Source organism: Anoplopoma fimbria, chromosome 8 (genome assembly GCF_027596085.1).
Source record: "Anoplopoma fimbria isolate UVic2021 breed Golden Eagle Sablefish chromosome 8, Afim_UVic_2022, whole genome shotgun sequence".
NCBI classification, from domain to species: domain Eukaryota; kingdom Metazoa; phylum Chordata; class Actinopteri; order Perciformes; family Anoplopomatidae; genus Anoplopoma; species Anoplopoma fimbria.
In genome coordinates this window covers 20,211,597-20,229,408 of record NC_072456.1, presented here as the reverse complement: position 1 = coordinate 20,229,408, position 17,812 = coordinate 20,211,597, and positions in this window count along the sequence as shown.

Sequence of the window (17,812 nt, the reverse complement as noted above, 5' to 3'; positions counted from 1 at the left end):
TGATCTGTGGTGTCAGGAATTGGGATATGTTACCTCCGCAAGTCTAAATGTACATAACCAGACCAATTTATTATGAACGATAATTAGTAATTCATGTTAAAGGGATTTATTGTGTTGGTTTGTTGGTAGTATGATGTGGACCGGTCATCTGGACTTTTGCTTCTTAGTTGACTTTACGTCCTTGACCACAGTGGAAGTAAGTCTTCAACTTTATGGTTTCATACTAGACGTTGGAAGAAAAAACGTTCTTCTTGTTAAATCATAGAGCCTCATCTGCATCAGTCTTTTTTCTTTTAGTATCTCTGAGAGAATCTTGAAAACACAACACAGATGTTTGCAATTTCCGTGGTGACGCTTTTTTCCACCATGTGCCTGCCTCCCACAGAGCTCAGAGCAATTAAATGGATTCTCTGCCGGCGCAGTTTTATATAAGTATACACCATCTTTTACTTTTTCTGCTCAGTCATGGTGGTTAATTACCCACTTCTCCTCCGGTTTAGTTTAAAGTCTGTCGCTGCCTTAAAAATGATAAAATATAGTTCAGTGTCTGTCCGTATACAATGTTTCTCCTCAGAAACAGCTCATTACGGCTAGGACAAAAAAACTTTCAAGAACTGGGTAGCCTATAACTTGACTTCCTACTTCATTATGAGGCTTATGTGAGAACATCACAGATAATAAAGCTTCAATATGTCTGTTTATTATATATTACTGTATATTATAAGATCATATAATCATGAGAAAAAACAATAAGGTTAAAGTAATGAACTGACAAGCTCATTACTGGAGCGCAGGCTTACTGAGTCTCACAGACACATTTAAGAAGGATTAGTGATGCAAGCAGCAGCGATCAGCATCCAGTTAGGGCTGGGAAATTCACATTTTTACCATTGAAATGGTATCTCAAATCTATTCATGAATCAAGACAATAATTAAATTGGTCACTAAAAATAACACTAATTGGTCAAGTCTTGCATATAGTTGACTGATAGTTGAATCATTTTTTCTTGTTGTTTTTTTTGCTCATTGAGCCCCCTCTGTTTAAGCTTTATGTATCTGTAAAGAAATAGTTAATTGATTTAGAAATAGCCAGTTTGTTATTTAGTAATGACGAATGGTCACTGAGACGAACTCCTTGAATCGTCAAATTACAACAATTACAACAATTACAACAATTACAACAATTATAATAATCAGCAGAAAAAAATAATTGTTACCCATTCCGTTTGGCAATGATCCTCTTTTTTTGTCTTTTCCCGAGCACTCCTTGTCGGCGAGTCAGGGTACTTTTGTGATTTCGAGAGTGATCTGTATATTACTTTGGATATGAAGAAAAAAATTGATTATATAGAAGTTTGACCTGAGCAAGTTTTTACTGTAATTCAAGGAGAACCAGTGAGGTTGTATCCTTTTATGCCAAACAAAAAGAAAATAAATTAATAATCAGGCGGAACTGAAAACATTTGATTCATTGAATCAGTGGCTCTCTGCTCGGTGGTACGGTGCATAGTGTCTGCTGGAGGTATAATTACAGAAATAGATGAATATAAGGGTGTAATTACCTCTAGAGAAGGTTCACTGCAACTGATCCCAACAAAAGTGTGTGTATATGTGGCTGAATTAAGGGGTTGTGACAGAGGAGCTGTAACCTGCGTGCATCAGGGTAGCTGCAGAGCTGGGTGGCCTATTTACATATTGTTCACTAATGGCTGTTTGATTAGCCGAGGTGGATGAGCCTGACCTTTCAGAGCTGTGATGAGGCTGCTTCCATACTGTGGAGGGCTGTGACACATGAATACCTGCACACTTACCCATATTTATATAAAATAGATTTAAAAAAAAAAAAAATACACATTTGCCGAAAACTTTTCCCAGCATTTTTTAAGTAAAAAACAGTTGTAAAAAACATTTTGTATGTTTATTTGCTTTATTGCAAAGAGCAAGATAACAATATTAATCATACTCATGTCTGTATGATAAAGTTGCTAAATACCAGTTTGGGTGCATTTCTATTGCCTCTCAACTGCTCTCAACATGTCAACGGCTGAGCCAGAGGCTGGCAGCTAACGAGGCTAACAGTGCTAACACTACAAATAATGGCTCATGTAATGACAGAGCTAACAGTGTTTACCTGAGGAGGAAGCAGAGGGTGAGTACTACGCCTGCATGAGTAGCAGCTGTATGCGAGCAGTGCAGAGCTGCGGTGATGACCTGGCCAGTGCGACCGGTCACATGCACGAACCTGCACTAAAAAATGCACACCTGCTTTTTTGTGTAGAGATTTAAAAATACATGATAGAAAATTTTAAATGAATGAGCTTTAGAGCTGCTGGTTAGGATTTTTAACCTTTGGACAGAGTTAGGCTAGCTGTTTCTTCCTGCCTCCTGTTCAAGATAAACTAAGCACTTCTGGCTCAAGCTCCATATTAGACAAGTGGTATCAATCTTCTCATCGAATTGTTTTCAAGAACGTGAAAGAGCCAAATGCTGAACTATTTCTTTAAGCAATGTGGACCAGTTAAGGCAAAACAAACGTCGCCCTGGTAGAATCTGAGAATAAAACACAAAGCACATCTCTACTTGATGGACGGCTAAGGAGAAGCATTAAGATGATATGGATAGACTCAGCTAGAGAAAAGAAGAGTGAGAGAGAAACATTGTGAGATTTCGGATTGAGAGTGGAGACTATAGTGGGGTGGGGCTGGGTATTTACATGCACTCTTAACCTTTCAAAGCAAGACATTATGGAGCACTTACCCGAGCCGAACAACAATGTAATAACATTTTCCAGGCAGCTCTGGGTGACCTGCAGGGATGTGCCCATCGCCTTATTGTGTTTTTGTGTATCCATGTGTGTGTATGTGTGAACTTGAGCATAAGGTGTAACCAACAATATTGCATTAGACAGCATGTGTAATATTTTCTAGCAATAGTTTTGCCAGAAAACAAAATAATAAAGGACTATTTAAAGTAATTCTTAACTTGAAAACACTATGTTTTATTTGTTATTAAATGTAAGTACAACGTGCAATAATGCATGTGCCTGAAATTTCGTTGCACATAAAGGCACACGTATTTCATCGCTGGTCTCATTATTATTCTCATTAAACAAACCATAACTGTCTCTTCTTTCCCACCACCATCTAATGCCTCCTCTGCGCTCCAGGTCCAAACTAACAATGGCACATTTTAATCAAGGACAGAGGGTAACCCGAGACCTCGGATGATGAATCGTGACAAAATGAATCCTCTTTATTTTACAAATGTTGAATAATGAGCTCTGGGTCTGGGTTTTTTTCCCCCCGCTGCCACTGAATAGCTAGTGTCTAGAGGGGTTCAGCTGTCATCTCGCCTGCGGTGCTGAATCCCTCTGCAGCACAGAGAGAAATACCAGATTAAAGTTATGTGCAAATGAACCCAGGTATATTGAGGCAGGAGACACTTTAGGGTGAAATTGAATTCTTAAAATCTATTATTGACCACAAAGGCACCTCTCCGTCTGAGATATCGTTCTCCCTCTAACTTATGGCGGAGGACTTCCTGTGTTTTACTGGCAGCAGAGCATCAGACAGGGTCCTGCTCCCTATCGGTGCAATAAAGAACCTCTGTGGGCCAATAAAATCAGCTATCATGGCTGTGAGTGGATCACTGAGCTTTGATGTGACGAGAAAAAGCACAATCTAATGTCAATATTTTATTACTGTTAAACCGTACCAGATTTCTATGATTAGTGATGTATCATTAACTCTTATTAATCGTTGATTCGTCGATTGAGTCTGCGATGACTGGGAACGGTGCTGGGCGTTCAAAAATGACTATCAGGGTTGCAGCTATCAATTATTCTAGTAATCAAGTACATAGTTCTACCTAATATTCCATCGATTAATCGATTGATTGGATTAAAAATTATTTAGCTTTTTTAAGCAATAGTAAATATGCAAAAGACAAATTAGATGGAACAACTAATTGGTTTCCTTTTAAGAAAATGATTGCTTAAATTGCACACAATAATATACATCCGAACTAAACCTATGTGCAGAGCTAATTATTACTTTTTTTTAATTATTTATTATTTGTTTTGATAAGAAAATCAGGGCTATACTAGTTTTAATTATGTATTATGAGCCGCTTGGAGATCCTGTTATGAAGTTAATGATAGTTAAACAAAGCATTGATGATTTTTCTCGGAGGATTTTAATTAGTGGGAGGCGAAACACAAAATGTGGCGCCAGGGTCAGTATCATTAATGTCAATACGGATACCAATATATTAATAATTAAAACCGGACACTGCCTTCATCATGTATGTGAGAGCAGTGATGGATAACAGTAGGAGGTGAATGCATAACTAATGGGACACTTCTAAACACATCTTCAATACCACCAAAGGATTAACCAAACACAGTTTTTACAATGTATGCAAAAACAATTGTGATCAAAAAAGGAAAACTAAAAATATGTGACCTCTCAGCTTGTAACATGCACCTGAACTACTACTAACGCTGTTACGTTTCAGTTTCTAATGGTTAATATTTAATTCTGACCAGTTTCTGTTCTGTCATTGTTCTTGTTGACATTCCTGTTCAAGTCCTTCCACTCTGCTGCTCCAAACCAGAACGACCAGGCTTTTAGAGATAACAAGGTTTCCCTTCTTCTCTCCCTCATAATCAGTGGTGTAATTAGACAGGTAATGGAGAGGAAAGCAGCTCCGGGCCCATCATTCTTAATCAAAGGAGTCATAACGATGCAAATACTGACCCTTTGTTGACTCAGATGCCGAAAAGACTGATATCATTTAAACTTTTTGAGCCGGAGAGAGACACCAGGGTCCGTCAGAGCCAGATGATGATACGCACTTCTTAATTCACAGGAGGAGCAGGATCGTTATGAGTCGCCCCCGATGAATAAAATGGGTAATAAAATAGGGAATTAGGAGCGGTGAAGCTTTTGGCCTCCCCCACCTCCCCTCCACCTGCTGCCCACCTCCTTCAAAGCCTGTCCACCCACTCCTCCTCCTCCCTTCCAGGAAATGGCACTGACTGTCCGCCTTTCTCTCTCTTTCATTTTCCCTCACCTCGTCTTTCCTTCTCACCTCACCTCTTTTTACCTCTCTGCTCCTCCCCCCCGACTGCGTCTGTCTCACTCTTTCTCCCTCTTATCAGTCAGGCAGTGAAGCATGGGAAAAGGCTCTCTGCAGCGAAGGCAACAGCAGGGGAACGCAGCGCTATGAATTGCAAAGAACTGCGACTTAAGGGAGGACAGAGTGACTGCATTAAGGGCTTTAGACTGTAATAAAAGAGAATATTCAGACTAAAGGTCTAAAGATGAGAAACAAGATGAGCACCATCTGAGTGCTGCAGGAGAGACAGCAAAGCGTTTCGACATCGAGGGGAAAACTCAATTTTACAGCTGAGGATTAAAGAAACAAGCGAGTGTGATTAATTAATAAAGTCAGGCTCAATTGGAAGAAATCATGTCATTTTAATAGTGATATACAATGCTGTGTAAATTCTGGACCTAATTTGCCCAATAAAAAGGAAATTGCTGGTTGATTAATATGGTCCAGACTCTAAGCACTTTGCATGATTAAACAACAATGTGGCCATTTGCAGGAAGGCATTTAAAAAGACATTAATTAAACTTTTACAAACAGTGCAAATGAACAATCAACACAGCACATTAAGAGTGGCAATTTGGAGGACAGCCAAGAGAAACGACTACAAAATAAATCTAATAAAACATTCAATTAGGAACCAAAGGGGTTTTAAGAATACACTGTTTTCGTTTCGGAAGATTTTATTTCTATTTTTATTCACTAGACCTTTGTTTTCATGGCAAAATGCTTTAGTTGCCATCCTATTGATGTTGTGTACTGTATACGAATTGAATCAGTTAAGGCTCAAAAGTAGTTTTAGTAACCTTGATCACATTTTCTCATTCCATATCCAAGCTTTGGTCCAACTTTACAAAACTTTCCCACAGCAAATGTATGTTTTCTTCTGATCTATAGCCAGAATATAGAAGTTTTTATTCTATGGATGAACAATTTTGGGGATTTTTTAAGCGATGACCTGCCTCTCATGGCCAATACTGATACAAAACACAGATTTAATATTCCATCGCTCTAACCTTACCAAATCTAACTTACATCTCTATTGTTAACATGACAAAAACAAAGAGCAGTTATGACTCTACTTCTCATTTATTATCTTATTGGGACCGTATATCAAGTAACTTAACTATGAAATCAGTGTCCTTATATTGGCCGGTAACTTACAGTAATAGGTCTAAGGTAGTCTAAATAAGACTATGGTAGACCTGGTTTACCATTCAGGAAATGCTCTATGGTACTTTTTTAACCAGATCAATGTTAACATGAGTTTTGTCTTTCCTCGTGTCCAACAGAAAACGTAGTTCTCTATTAAAAAGAAGAGGAATATTAATAATTACAGATCACCTTTACAATTTTTGAATAAGCATTGGTGGATATTATGGATACAGATAAAACCAAGCTACTATGACGCAGCTATTTAATCACTGTTTGACCTAAAATTACAAAGGTTTCAAAACAGCAAGTGTTGTTGATACAGATTTATATAAACATTTGGACAGTCAACTGCAGGAGCACATTTCATTTTATGTAGAGAGACGATGAAAGAGATGCTGAATGAAAGGTTGCACTGAGTTACAGAAGCTAGTGACGCAAGACGCTGGCTCTCTCAGGCGATACCTTCTCATTTTCAAATGCACCTGTGGTTGTTGACGGAGTTATTTTGGTTGTCTAAGGACATGGATTATTTTCTGAGGAATTAATATTTTATACAACTGTAAGTTGGAGGACTTCTAACACATTTGAATTATGAGTACAAAAGATGTGTAACTCCTCTAGAGAATATCTAATGCAAAAGGTACAAGACTGTGTAGAGAAACAAAGAATAAACATCAACCACAGATGTTAAAATTCTCCTCATGTGTCGCTAAAGCTATGCTTTATAGAAACCAGAAAATAAATTCAGCAACTTAAATCAGCTCACTTTAACTTTTTTGGGGGGATTTATTCAGCAGCTATGTCGCAATATTTTGTTCCCAGCTGCAACAACGGAGTTCTCTGAATTTGCTCCAGCTGTGGTTTGTGTCTCTGACTGGTTTATTTTCCATCGCAAGAGCAGCTGAAGATGCTCATGGGCATTAGAGATCTTGGCCATTGTCAACCGAGGGAAAAAACATAATTTCTCATCAAACAGTGTTTAAATGACTCCATTAATAAACTTATAGTACTAAAGAGCCCTGTGCTTGTGGATCGATGAACATACATGATTAACTGGTTTCAGGTACTATGCACTTTTTCAAAGGAAGCAAACTGCCCTCAAACTAGAGTCTTACTTTCCTCTTTGAGATTTTAAAGCTTCAATAAATGATTGTTTGCATGATTCCTGTTTATTGTGTAATTGTGCTCCTTCTATTTTGCTGATTGTGTTCTTGTGAATGTTTCTTGTTCACAAGTCTCTCTCGCAAAAGAGATGTTAATCTTGATAAAAAATGCCTGTATAAATAAAGATATATAAAAAAAGAATACTTTTAATTGGGAATTTTGCTAAATCCTTCCATTTGGCAACACTTTTTACCTAAACATTACTGAAGCAGAAAAAAGTATGGTCTATGTTTTCCTAAATGGATTTTACAAATTAAGAGTGTAAATACGAGTTTGATAATAATATTGAAAATATTTATAAAACTCGACATTAATGCAGCAACTTGACAATGAGAGCGAGGTTGTTTCAGCACGAGCAGCAGGTAGCAGCACACAGTGATGTCCACCTGTGGTTTCTTTATTTCCATCAACTCATTACATATTTCATTAAACAGGTTTGTCTCTGGTTATTTCTTCTGTCATTATGTTAAGCTGTAATCTTAACATATTGTTACTGTGGCAACATGACGTAGTGAGGAGACGGGATATCTGTGTGTGTGTGTGTGTGTGTGTGTGTGTGTGTGTGTGTGTGTGTGTGTGTGTGTGTGTGTGTGTGTGTGTGTGTGTGTGTGTGTTTCAGCAGACCAGAGGTGAAATTATAGAGGGGATTGGGAGTAGAGACGGAGAAAAAAAGGGAGGATGTGGTTGAGAAAACAGAGAGATAATTCTCCCTGAGGGGGGAGAGAGGAGGTGTGAGGAGGGCTGGTGTGAGATAGACGAGTATTGGATTCTAATGAAAAATCTGCCTGCAGGTATTCATCATATCTGCAGGCAGATTATTTCTCAAGCAACAGAGGAACACTGATGTTTTCAGGGTGTTTGTTTTTTAACACAAAAACCTACCTGTTGCTTTTTTAAAGCACTTTAAAAGCGCATTTAGTTCTGTTGCAGATGACAAACTTCCATCAAATCACAGTCTTGTGGTATAATTTTTGTTCCATCTTTTCGTTTGATGTATATTGGTTGTGCAGCCAAATGTGTGAGTGTGTGCTGTGTGGAAAAAAAGTAGAAAAGGGTGCTTGGCCCACAATATTTTGCTTCTTGAACCAAATTACGTTTCTCTCATCCCCAAAATGGATTTGTTAAGTTTGGGTCAGCGGGTTAAATGCCTCTTGACTTCAGAGTTGGGTGCTATTGTTAATGAGTCTGGCAGCACCAATTCCCATAAGAGTCTCGGTTTCCCTGCTGCATCACTGAGCTCAGGTCTTGGTTCACTCCCAGTTAATGTCTACATGGACCATCATCAAAGCCACTGACGAGAAAGCACAGGCTGGATTTCACCCTGTGGTCACGTTGGATAACACAACTGATTGAACCACAAAGGCTAAGGACAACCTAAAATCAAGAACCAAACCAAAAAACATGTTCTGCTTTTCCCAACACTGGAGATAAGGTCAAAAGGTCAAATTGGATAATCATCCAAGTAGCCAACTATCCAGAAAGTTTGTCGTGACTTTGTGAAAAGTTGACAAAAACTATCATTATAAGTTCAGGCATTTGCATTCCCAACAATTCATCGTTGCAGCAGCTATATTGTAACTGTTTTTCCACCGCCTTTTCTCCTGTTAAACTTATATCCGCACAGTTATATAGAGATAATTGGTCAAATAGTTATCAGTGGTGGAGGGGAAACATTTGGGGAAAAAAGACAGATGTACATCTTAGTATTTAGGAAAAGGGGGCCATGAAATTGTGTCTTAAACTGAGTGTAAAATGACAAATACTGTAGAACAAGATGTGAAGTGTTGCCTTGAAAGACAGAACTAAAAACAAGTTAGTATGAATTGTTGACAATGTTGCCCTGTTGTGAGGAGGAGTATAAGCAGTAGGTTGGTTGCTGTGTAAAGATAAAGAGATTGATCTACAGAGGATTGAGGTCGATACATCTGTGACTTTGGAGGTAAACTAAAACTCCTTCTGTATTCTGTCTGTCTGGTGTTTTATGTTCTGCATGTAACTCGCATAGGTCCATTATTTGTCCTTTGTCCTGAGAGTTCTTGTTTTGGCACTCGAGCTGCAGTTATTACATCAAACATGCCATGGAGGTCAAAAATATATTGAGCAATAAAAAAACCCTGAAGTATTTTGTTTGTTCTGTGTATTTATAACTGACGGCAGGAAGTTTTTTTTATGAGAATAACTCTCATCCAATTCTCTGTTGGCCAAACTGAACAGAATCAGCAATGCAAATAAATCACTGTATTTACATTTCAAATTTACGGGCGACAATCTAGTCCAACGTGCGTTGCTGTCATTAAAATATTCATACTATTCAAAAAAACAGGTTCAGTAACAGGATTGCAGTCAGCAATGGCAAACAAGTCCAAATGGGGTGCAGACAGCAAGCTGAAACCGAAAAACATTACCAGGCAGACTGAACAAGGGCTCTCAGGCTCAGTCGCACAATAGTCAAGATATGGCGGATATGGACCGTGTGAGTGCACGTGAAATAAAATATTCATGAAATTGTGCAGAACAGAACCGACCATTAGATTGGATTTAGAGGTTGACAGATATTGTTTTTCTTTTAACTGATATAATGATGATAGTTTGGAGCAGGAAAGAAACGTCAAATAATTGGAATATCTTGTGTCAGGGAAACGCTGCGTTCTGTAATACACTCCTCAAATTTGAGGACTTTAATTAGCTTGGCAAGGGCGCCACAAAGTGTGACCTTTTTAGAATTGTTATTGCACACCATGAAAACACAGTTGAAGAGCTTCTCCCAATAAATGATACATGTTAAATGAAAAACCATAGTGAAGTGCAGCTCATTATCTGTTTTGCTTAGTTTCGGCAGTCTTGCTGGCTCACCTTTATCAATGGTGCTTGTAATTGTGAAAGGTACTGAACATTACATCCCTTTAAACAGTTGATGTAACCTGGCCTACATTACATTTTGGATTCTCCTTGGACCAATGAGGCATGCAAGAAAAGGCTTTCTTCCAAATTCAAGGTAACACATGGTGAGTAATTGATATAAAAATGGTCATTTTAATGGTGAAGTATTCCTTTAATAAACCAGGTTGCGAAATAAATCTATACTCCCTTGTCTGTCTGCTCTTTGGGAGCACATGGCCCTAAGCACTGCGGATAAAAAGCAAAGCAAATCTACAGCTAATCCTCTTGCTCCCCCAAACCTGCAGCCTGAGACCATGTGACCAGGCGAGACTGGAAGGGAGGGGGACGAAAATAAGTAGAAAATGGAGGAGGTGATGGAATAAGAAGAGTAGACAAATCAGAGATGCAACAGTGGAAGATATAATAGCAATGGGAATATTGCTGTCTGTAAAGTGTGAACATCTATGGGTCTTAAAGGAGCAGTTTGACATTTTGGGAAGTAGCTTATTTGCAGCCAGCTCACCTTGGAACAATGACTGGAAACAGGGGGAAAAAGCTAGTCTGACCTATATTACTATATTAGCTACATTATCCTGTTTGTTTTATTCATACCGTATTTGTTTTTATAAAGATTAAACAAACAAGTATTTATGAGCGGGCTTCAGAGGTGCTGTTAGGAGGATTTTGTTACCTTTGGACAGAAGCTATCTGGCTGCTGGCTGTAGTTTCACAAGTAAAAAAAAGGTGTTGCTTTAAGTATTTAGGACTAAGGGATATGCGTTGCACCTATTAAGCTGAACAATATACAACATTTCATAGTCAAATATGATCAAAACCTGATGTAGCATTATTTAGGTTCATGCAAAGACAGAAAATTGTTGTTGTTTCATGTTCTGAGCAAACAAGTGAGCCTATAAGGTGCCGCCATTTATCTCTCCATGTGTTCAGGATTTTTGTGGCCATCAACATGCTGAACATGCCTAGATTAGTTAAACAACACGCCATGTCTTTCACATGGAGTTGAGGGAGCAATCGGGTCTCAAAACAACCCCCCGTCTCTCCCTGCTCCCATTCTGCTTCGGGTTCATTTCATGCCGCCTGGTGAGACGAGGGATCACGACAGGCTAACTGTAATAGAACAAATTAGACCATCTCAAAATAACGACTGAAGCCTGGAATAAATATGCAAAACTGAAATAGAAGCATTGAATAATACAAGCATCAATTTGCTGGACAGAAGGCTGGAAGAACACCTTGGACAGATTGCCAATACATTACAAGAAACTGAAGCAGTACATTGAAACACATGAACCGTAGTGTCGGGCTATTGTAATCAAAAAGAGAGAAATTAGACACAGCGAGCTGAGACCACCGCTATCACCACCATCACAATCAATCCCCAAATGCAGCTGGAGGTCTGATTCCTATCTGTGCCTCTTGCAGCTCTGTGACCAATCAATACCTTTAAGCTCCTCTGCCCTCGGCCCCGGTGCGAGCGAATGAATATACTCAGAAGCAAGACAGCTGCTCGCTTTCCTCACGAAAGTCGTAAAATTGGATCAGCTGCAAGTAGACGAGGTGGAGTCGTCTGTATGAGTATCTGTCTGAGTGTCGGGACCCGGCATATTGTCTCATCAATAACCATAAGAAGCAAAATGACACAGGTTGAAATTGAATGTAAAATAAAAGATGAATAGGAAGTTGGAGGAAAAAGCTTAACGTTCTCTCTGTGTAGCTGAAAATAGCTGAAATAGAAGCAACAAACAGCCATGAAGAGTGAGTGTCCTCTGCTCTGATGTTTCAATAAAGTGGAATCAAACCCTAATCACTGTTCACTCACTGTTTATTATGAGCCAAACTCTGCTCTGCCTGTGACGCATTGAAGGGAAAAACATCACTCCTCATGAAAGTTACCATGACATGAACACTTCAGGAGCACCCACACTGAAGCAGTGATCGTCATTGAATCCTACTGACTGAATGAATAACAAGGAGGTTTTTTTTTTTTAGGTCTACTTGACACCAGGAGCTCATGCTTGACAGTTTTCTATCAGAAACCTATAGGTGACATCACAGACATTACAAGTACTTTTTCCTAAGTGGGCAATGCTAGATCAGCACTCCTTTTAGTGCCTCTTGTGTCTCTTTGTGAAATGTTGTGCTCGTTGCTGATCCAATTATTGTAACCAAAAACATCTGAGCCAACAGCTGGTATGTTCTAAATGAGAAAATAAATTTGAATACATCTTGCATTTTGTGTGGTTCATTCTGCTGGAGTAGGAGTTTAATTTAAGTTGTATAATATATAATCTGTTTTCCACTAAATAAAACAAAAACTTTAACAGCAGTCGTCCTCTTAAAGTTAGATCATGAATTACAGCCAGAAACAATACTAACAGAAAATTATAATCCCCACTCCAACAAAGTTATCAATGCATAACAGACGCCTATGTTAGATGATACGTTACCAGTTGAAAGTTAAGAGTGAAATGAAAAAAGTAAATGTCCGTACAATACTTGAAATAAAAGTCTTATCCAGTAAAAGCCCCAATCATTGCAAAAATACTGAATATTTGATCCTTATTTTTTTCCGTTCAAACAAGAAAATGGAAAAAATACAAATCAATATACAGAAATCATTGTTCATTTAAAAGTATTTTATCTGTTTGGGAATTTTCTTGAAAGTGTAAAATGAGAGCTTACTCCCGTTCTAACACGATAAATGTCAGAGGACCACATATCTCTTGTAAAGCAAACACAATGCGCTCAACTCAGTGGTTCACAATGGTTTATGTGTTTGCTCTTAAGTTGATCTAGATATATTTAAACTTATTCAAAAATAAGTTAATGTATGCTGGGGATAATCTAATATGGAAGGACCTACAAACTGTCAGGAGACCTGTGAGTGTTTGCTTACCTTCATGACAAACGTATGCTTCTTCCCACAATTCAGAGGACAACACGCAACCAGGGAGGAAACTGGGGATACATAACAGCCGGGCAATGACGGCCGTCTTGTCTCGACTGTTTTGTTATGTTCTCTCTTCCTTCTTCTACTCCACGTCACACTGGGTGAGACAAACAAATGCAACCAATTATCAACACTAAACACTTTATTTTTGTCCCTCTGAGTGCCAGCCTAGACTTTATTTAGAGGCAAAGGCAATGATTTCTTGGTATTGCTTGTGTGAGTCTGTTCCCATGAATATGGCATACGTCATGCATGTCAATTGCAGATGATGGAGGTACAGCTGATTTTCTCAAGCAGCTATTCACCATTGCTCCCTCAATTAGAGTCTTTGTTGTGGTAATCACACTCCCAGAGTCTGGGCCTCGTATTATCATCACTGGCCCTCATTTAGCTACAACACCTCATCATCTGTCCTTGGCTCTCTTCAGCCCGACAGTCCAGGCCCACATCAACACCGTAGTGTAACGTGATGCCTTTGTTAACATAACTGACTAATGGTATAAATTGGTATAAATCAGGCAATTATTGTACACTGCCGTTTTAGTTATTTAAGATGACATTCATATTTGATGATAAAAAAAAAAATCATCTGCCCTTCAGTTGTTTATGCTGATATAAGACAGCTAGCTGTAGCAAGTTTTGTGCCGGACAATGGCAAAAATGTATTTGCTTTGTGTCAAAAAAGCAATGGTGCAACGGATCACAAAACTCAGGGTTCATATCGTATCACGGTTTTGAGTCATGGATCGGATAGGTAGTATTAAAAAAGTCATAGAATAGTAAGCCATAAAAAAGTCATAGTGTCATTAAAAAGTCAACATTAAAATGTCTCACCTAAGGTAGGCTAACCTTTGATGTGGAACCAGCTATTCTCCTTCAGCAATTTCTCAGAGTTTTGCTCAGCTTTTTTCCTTTTAACATTTCTTTTAAGCGTTAACTGATATCATTTAGCAGTCAAAAATATTATGTTTATTTTTAACCTTTAATTATTAACATCCCTAACATGCTCCATGCATATCTCAGTTTCTACCCCCCTCTCTATGTCACAGATGTGTCTCTCTTGTTCACAGTGGTTAGTCTTCCCTGTCCATATCTCTGCAATGCGTTGACTCTGCAAACATCACTAGCATGCACTGCCACAACCCAGATGCACACAACAGTGAAAGCATACATAGTAAGTCAACAGTTAATAACATGTTTCCCAGAAGTGTTTGTGGACAGTGCAAACGACTGAGGAATTGGAAACAGGTTGTGTTCAGTGTCAACCAAAGAATGAATAGCTTTGTACAACTTGATGACAATATCTTTGGCAGAAAGTGTTGTTTCCTGCACCTGCTCACACAGCTCTGATATAAAAACTGACATTGAGTAAAAGCATTGGTGCTTTCTGGCATGTCTATTTTTTTGTGGGATTGATTCGCACATCAATACATTTTTTTAACAGTTTTTTTTCTTCCCATGAATACTTTTGCACAGAAGGCACATTACGCTGTGAAAAAGTAATTTTGTTTTTTCCTGAGCAAGGTTGATTTTTCTAAACAGAAACAAATTCTGTTGTTTGAACTAGATGTTTCCACAGTGATATAAAATAGATATTAGAGGGAGAATTATGACCTGTTTAAATACCTAGAACTAGTTCTAAGCAGCGGCCTATAATACATGATTTAAAATACAAATACCAAATTTATTTCTTTAATCAAAGCAATTACTTAAAATAAAATACAAACTTTAATTTCCTATTAGTTGAAATTTCCTGTTTTCTGAGTAAAAATACTGTAAAAAGTTTTCTAAAAACTTAACTACTACAAACAGGATGGTTTATTTTTTTGAGACAGTTCCGGGACGGTTGTAAGAAAAAAAGTTGTCTTGCTGTCAATTAGAGTTTTTAGAAAGACGATTGGCAAAAATTGGAAACGACAAGTCAGACATTTTAAAAACTATAAATTGGCAAAGAAAAGCAGCGATTCTCAAAATCTATTGCAACCTTTTACTGAAAAAGTGCTGCCATTGCCATAAATGTGCATTGCTGCCAGTATGAATATTGTGAAATATTTACTGACGAGAATTCAACATTTTTGGTTCATCCTTGGTGTTTAAAGGCCTGAAGGCATTAATCTATCAAATAAATCAAAGTTTTATTTATATACAGCCAAAGACAATTGGTATTCAGAGGTACATCTGGTCGACAAAAATCAGAGAGCTACTTAGCCCTGCTCTCTTCCAGTTAAGGACATGATTATATTAAATATGTTGTATACAAAACATTTAATTGCATCTTAACCCTGCTGTAGCTCCTATAACATCAAAACGGCTAACAAACCATGCAAAGAAATCTTCAGTCTTATGAAACATCAATCTCATATAATGCACTGTTCAACTCAAAACCACTAGCATGCAAATTTCTGTAAAAGCACTTAAGCTTTTAAAATTCCTACATTTACATGCATATAAAAAGCACATTTGTCCATTTTTCCATCAGCTTCTATTAAGTGATTTAATGTTACGGTCACAAATAAATAATAAAAGTGAAGGCTTTTTAAAAAGTTGCTGTGTGTCTTCATGCTGTTTGCAATTTAAAAAAAACTTTGCTTTTTACTTTGTCTGGAACATAAACTGTCTTTATAAGAATCCCTGCATAAAAAACATCTCCGCAGGAGATTTCGTGTGAATTTAAAAACCCTTCTTTACTCACTCATTAAACGGGTTGACAGGCAGAAAAAGGGGCACCAATGTGACATTTACAAAACACAAGTAATTAATAGGGCAATCATATAAGACAATTCATCATTTGCTTATGTATAAATCCAACGGCTCACTTCATTCTCTTGTCTCAAGCAGTTTGTGTGTCTACAGAAGGTAAAAGAATTCAGAATTTAAGGCCGTAACTTAACTCTGATCGCTAACACCCACTCACATGTGGTCACTATGGACCTCAGTACGAGAAAAGGTGAATCAGAGGTTTTTAGATCATGTTTTGGTAAATCTACCCAGGGCCAAGAAGATCATTAAATGGTAACAATAATTAAGATGAATAATTTATCAGGGGAGGATGACACAACAGACATGTTGCTCCTGACTCACATTGAACAGATTAAGCTTTTACAGTATAAAACTGATGAGAGATCAGCAGGACTGTGAAGCAAATTAAAAGCTCAGCCATCCATTATATGACTCAAACATGAAAATTAGAAAAAGAAATTGTGAAAGAAATTCCACAAAATGGCACTGAAGAACTCATCAGCAGAGATGAAACTGTGTTTCACCTGAATGAGATGGATATAAATGAGAAGTTTTGCCTTTTATTTAAACCGGCTGGGATACACAAGTCAGGAAGCATCTGAAATGGAATCGTTTTTATCTATGACCAATCGAGACCAGGTTCAGGTGAGACGACTAGTAGAGGACAAACATCATTTTAATGACATTATACAGTGTGTCTGCTTTCATGCAACGTAGAAATGTGCTCTTTTCTATCCAAATTACAAACATCAGTGTTTGAGGAACCCATTAAAATCCACCTTTGTAGGCGGGATAAAATGAAAAATGACATTTTAAATATTTTAGATCACATGGAGGGTCACATTGTGCACCTATATAATATATGCAAAAACAATTACCTAAAATCAAAATCATCTTCTTAATCTTTTCTGATTTTGCTCTTTAAAAACATTTTGAATACATTTTTACTGAGATTAATATCAATCATTATTTTGATGCATAACACCGGGTGGCACATAACAGTAATATATAATCATATATGATGTTTCTCTTCTTCTGAAGACACATATTAACCCTCGTAAGTTTACTCCTGGAGTAAAGTATTGTAAGGCAGCCGTCCTGAATATACCTTCCATCTACCATACGGTGTAGCTCCAAGTGCTTCACTCAGATGTGTATAATGTATATAGATTTTCTTTTTTAATAACAGGTTGAGAGTCAATAAAGACTAAGATGGATGGAGTGCAGGAGCTATATCGAATACAAAAGTGAGACAAACAAAGACAAATGATAAGGATACAAGGGTCAGAAAGGGCCAAGAAGAGTACGATCAGTGCTTAGTGGGTCTGTAAATTCAAAACATTGCAGACAATAATATACATAATATTTGGTTTCAAAATAAGATAAAATTACTCTGAGGCAAGTGACATGAAAATGATTACAGTAGTGATCCGTTTCACTTTATGTATGAAAAGTAGGAATCATGGCCATATGAATCATGTCCATATGTTTTCTAAGAATTTGAGGATCTGAACTAGGAATGTTAATGATTAACCGTTAAACGTCAAAAGGTATTCTGACGGTTAATGTCATCACTTTAATTGAAATAAATATCTTAAATCAAAAAGCTGAGCAAAACACAAAGGAGCATCTTGTCGCCTAAAAGAGAATAGTCTTTGTCCACCTTAAAAGGGCAGCCCACCTTAAGTTAGCCGGACCCTAAGTCTTTATAATCAGTGGCTTGAAAAGAACTAAGCTTGAGGCTTGACAATTAAATTGTACACCCACTGCACTACTGCGTTCACAGCTATA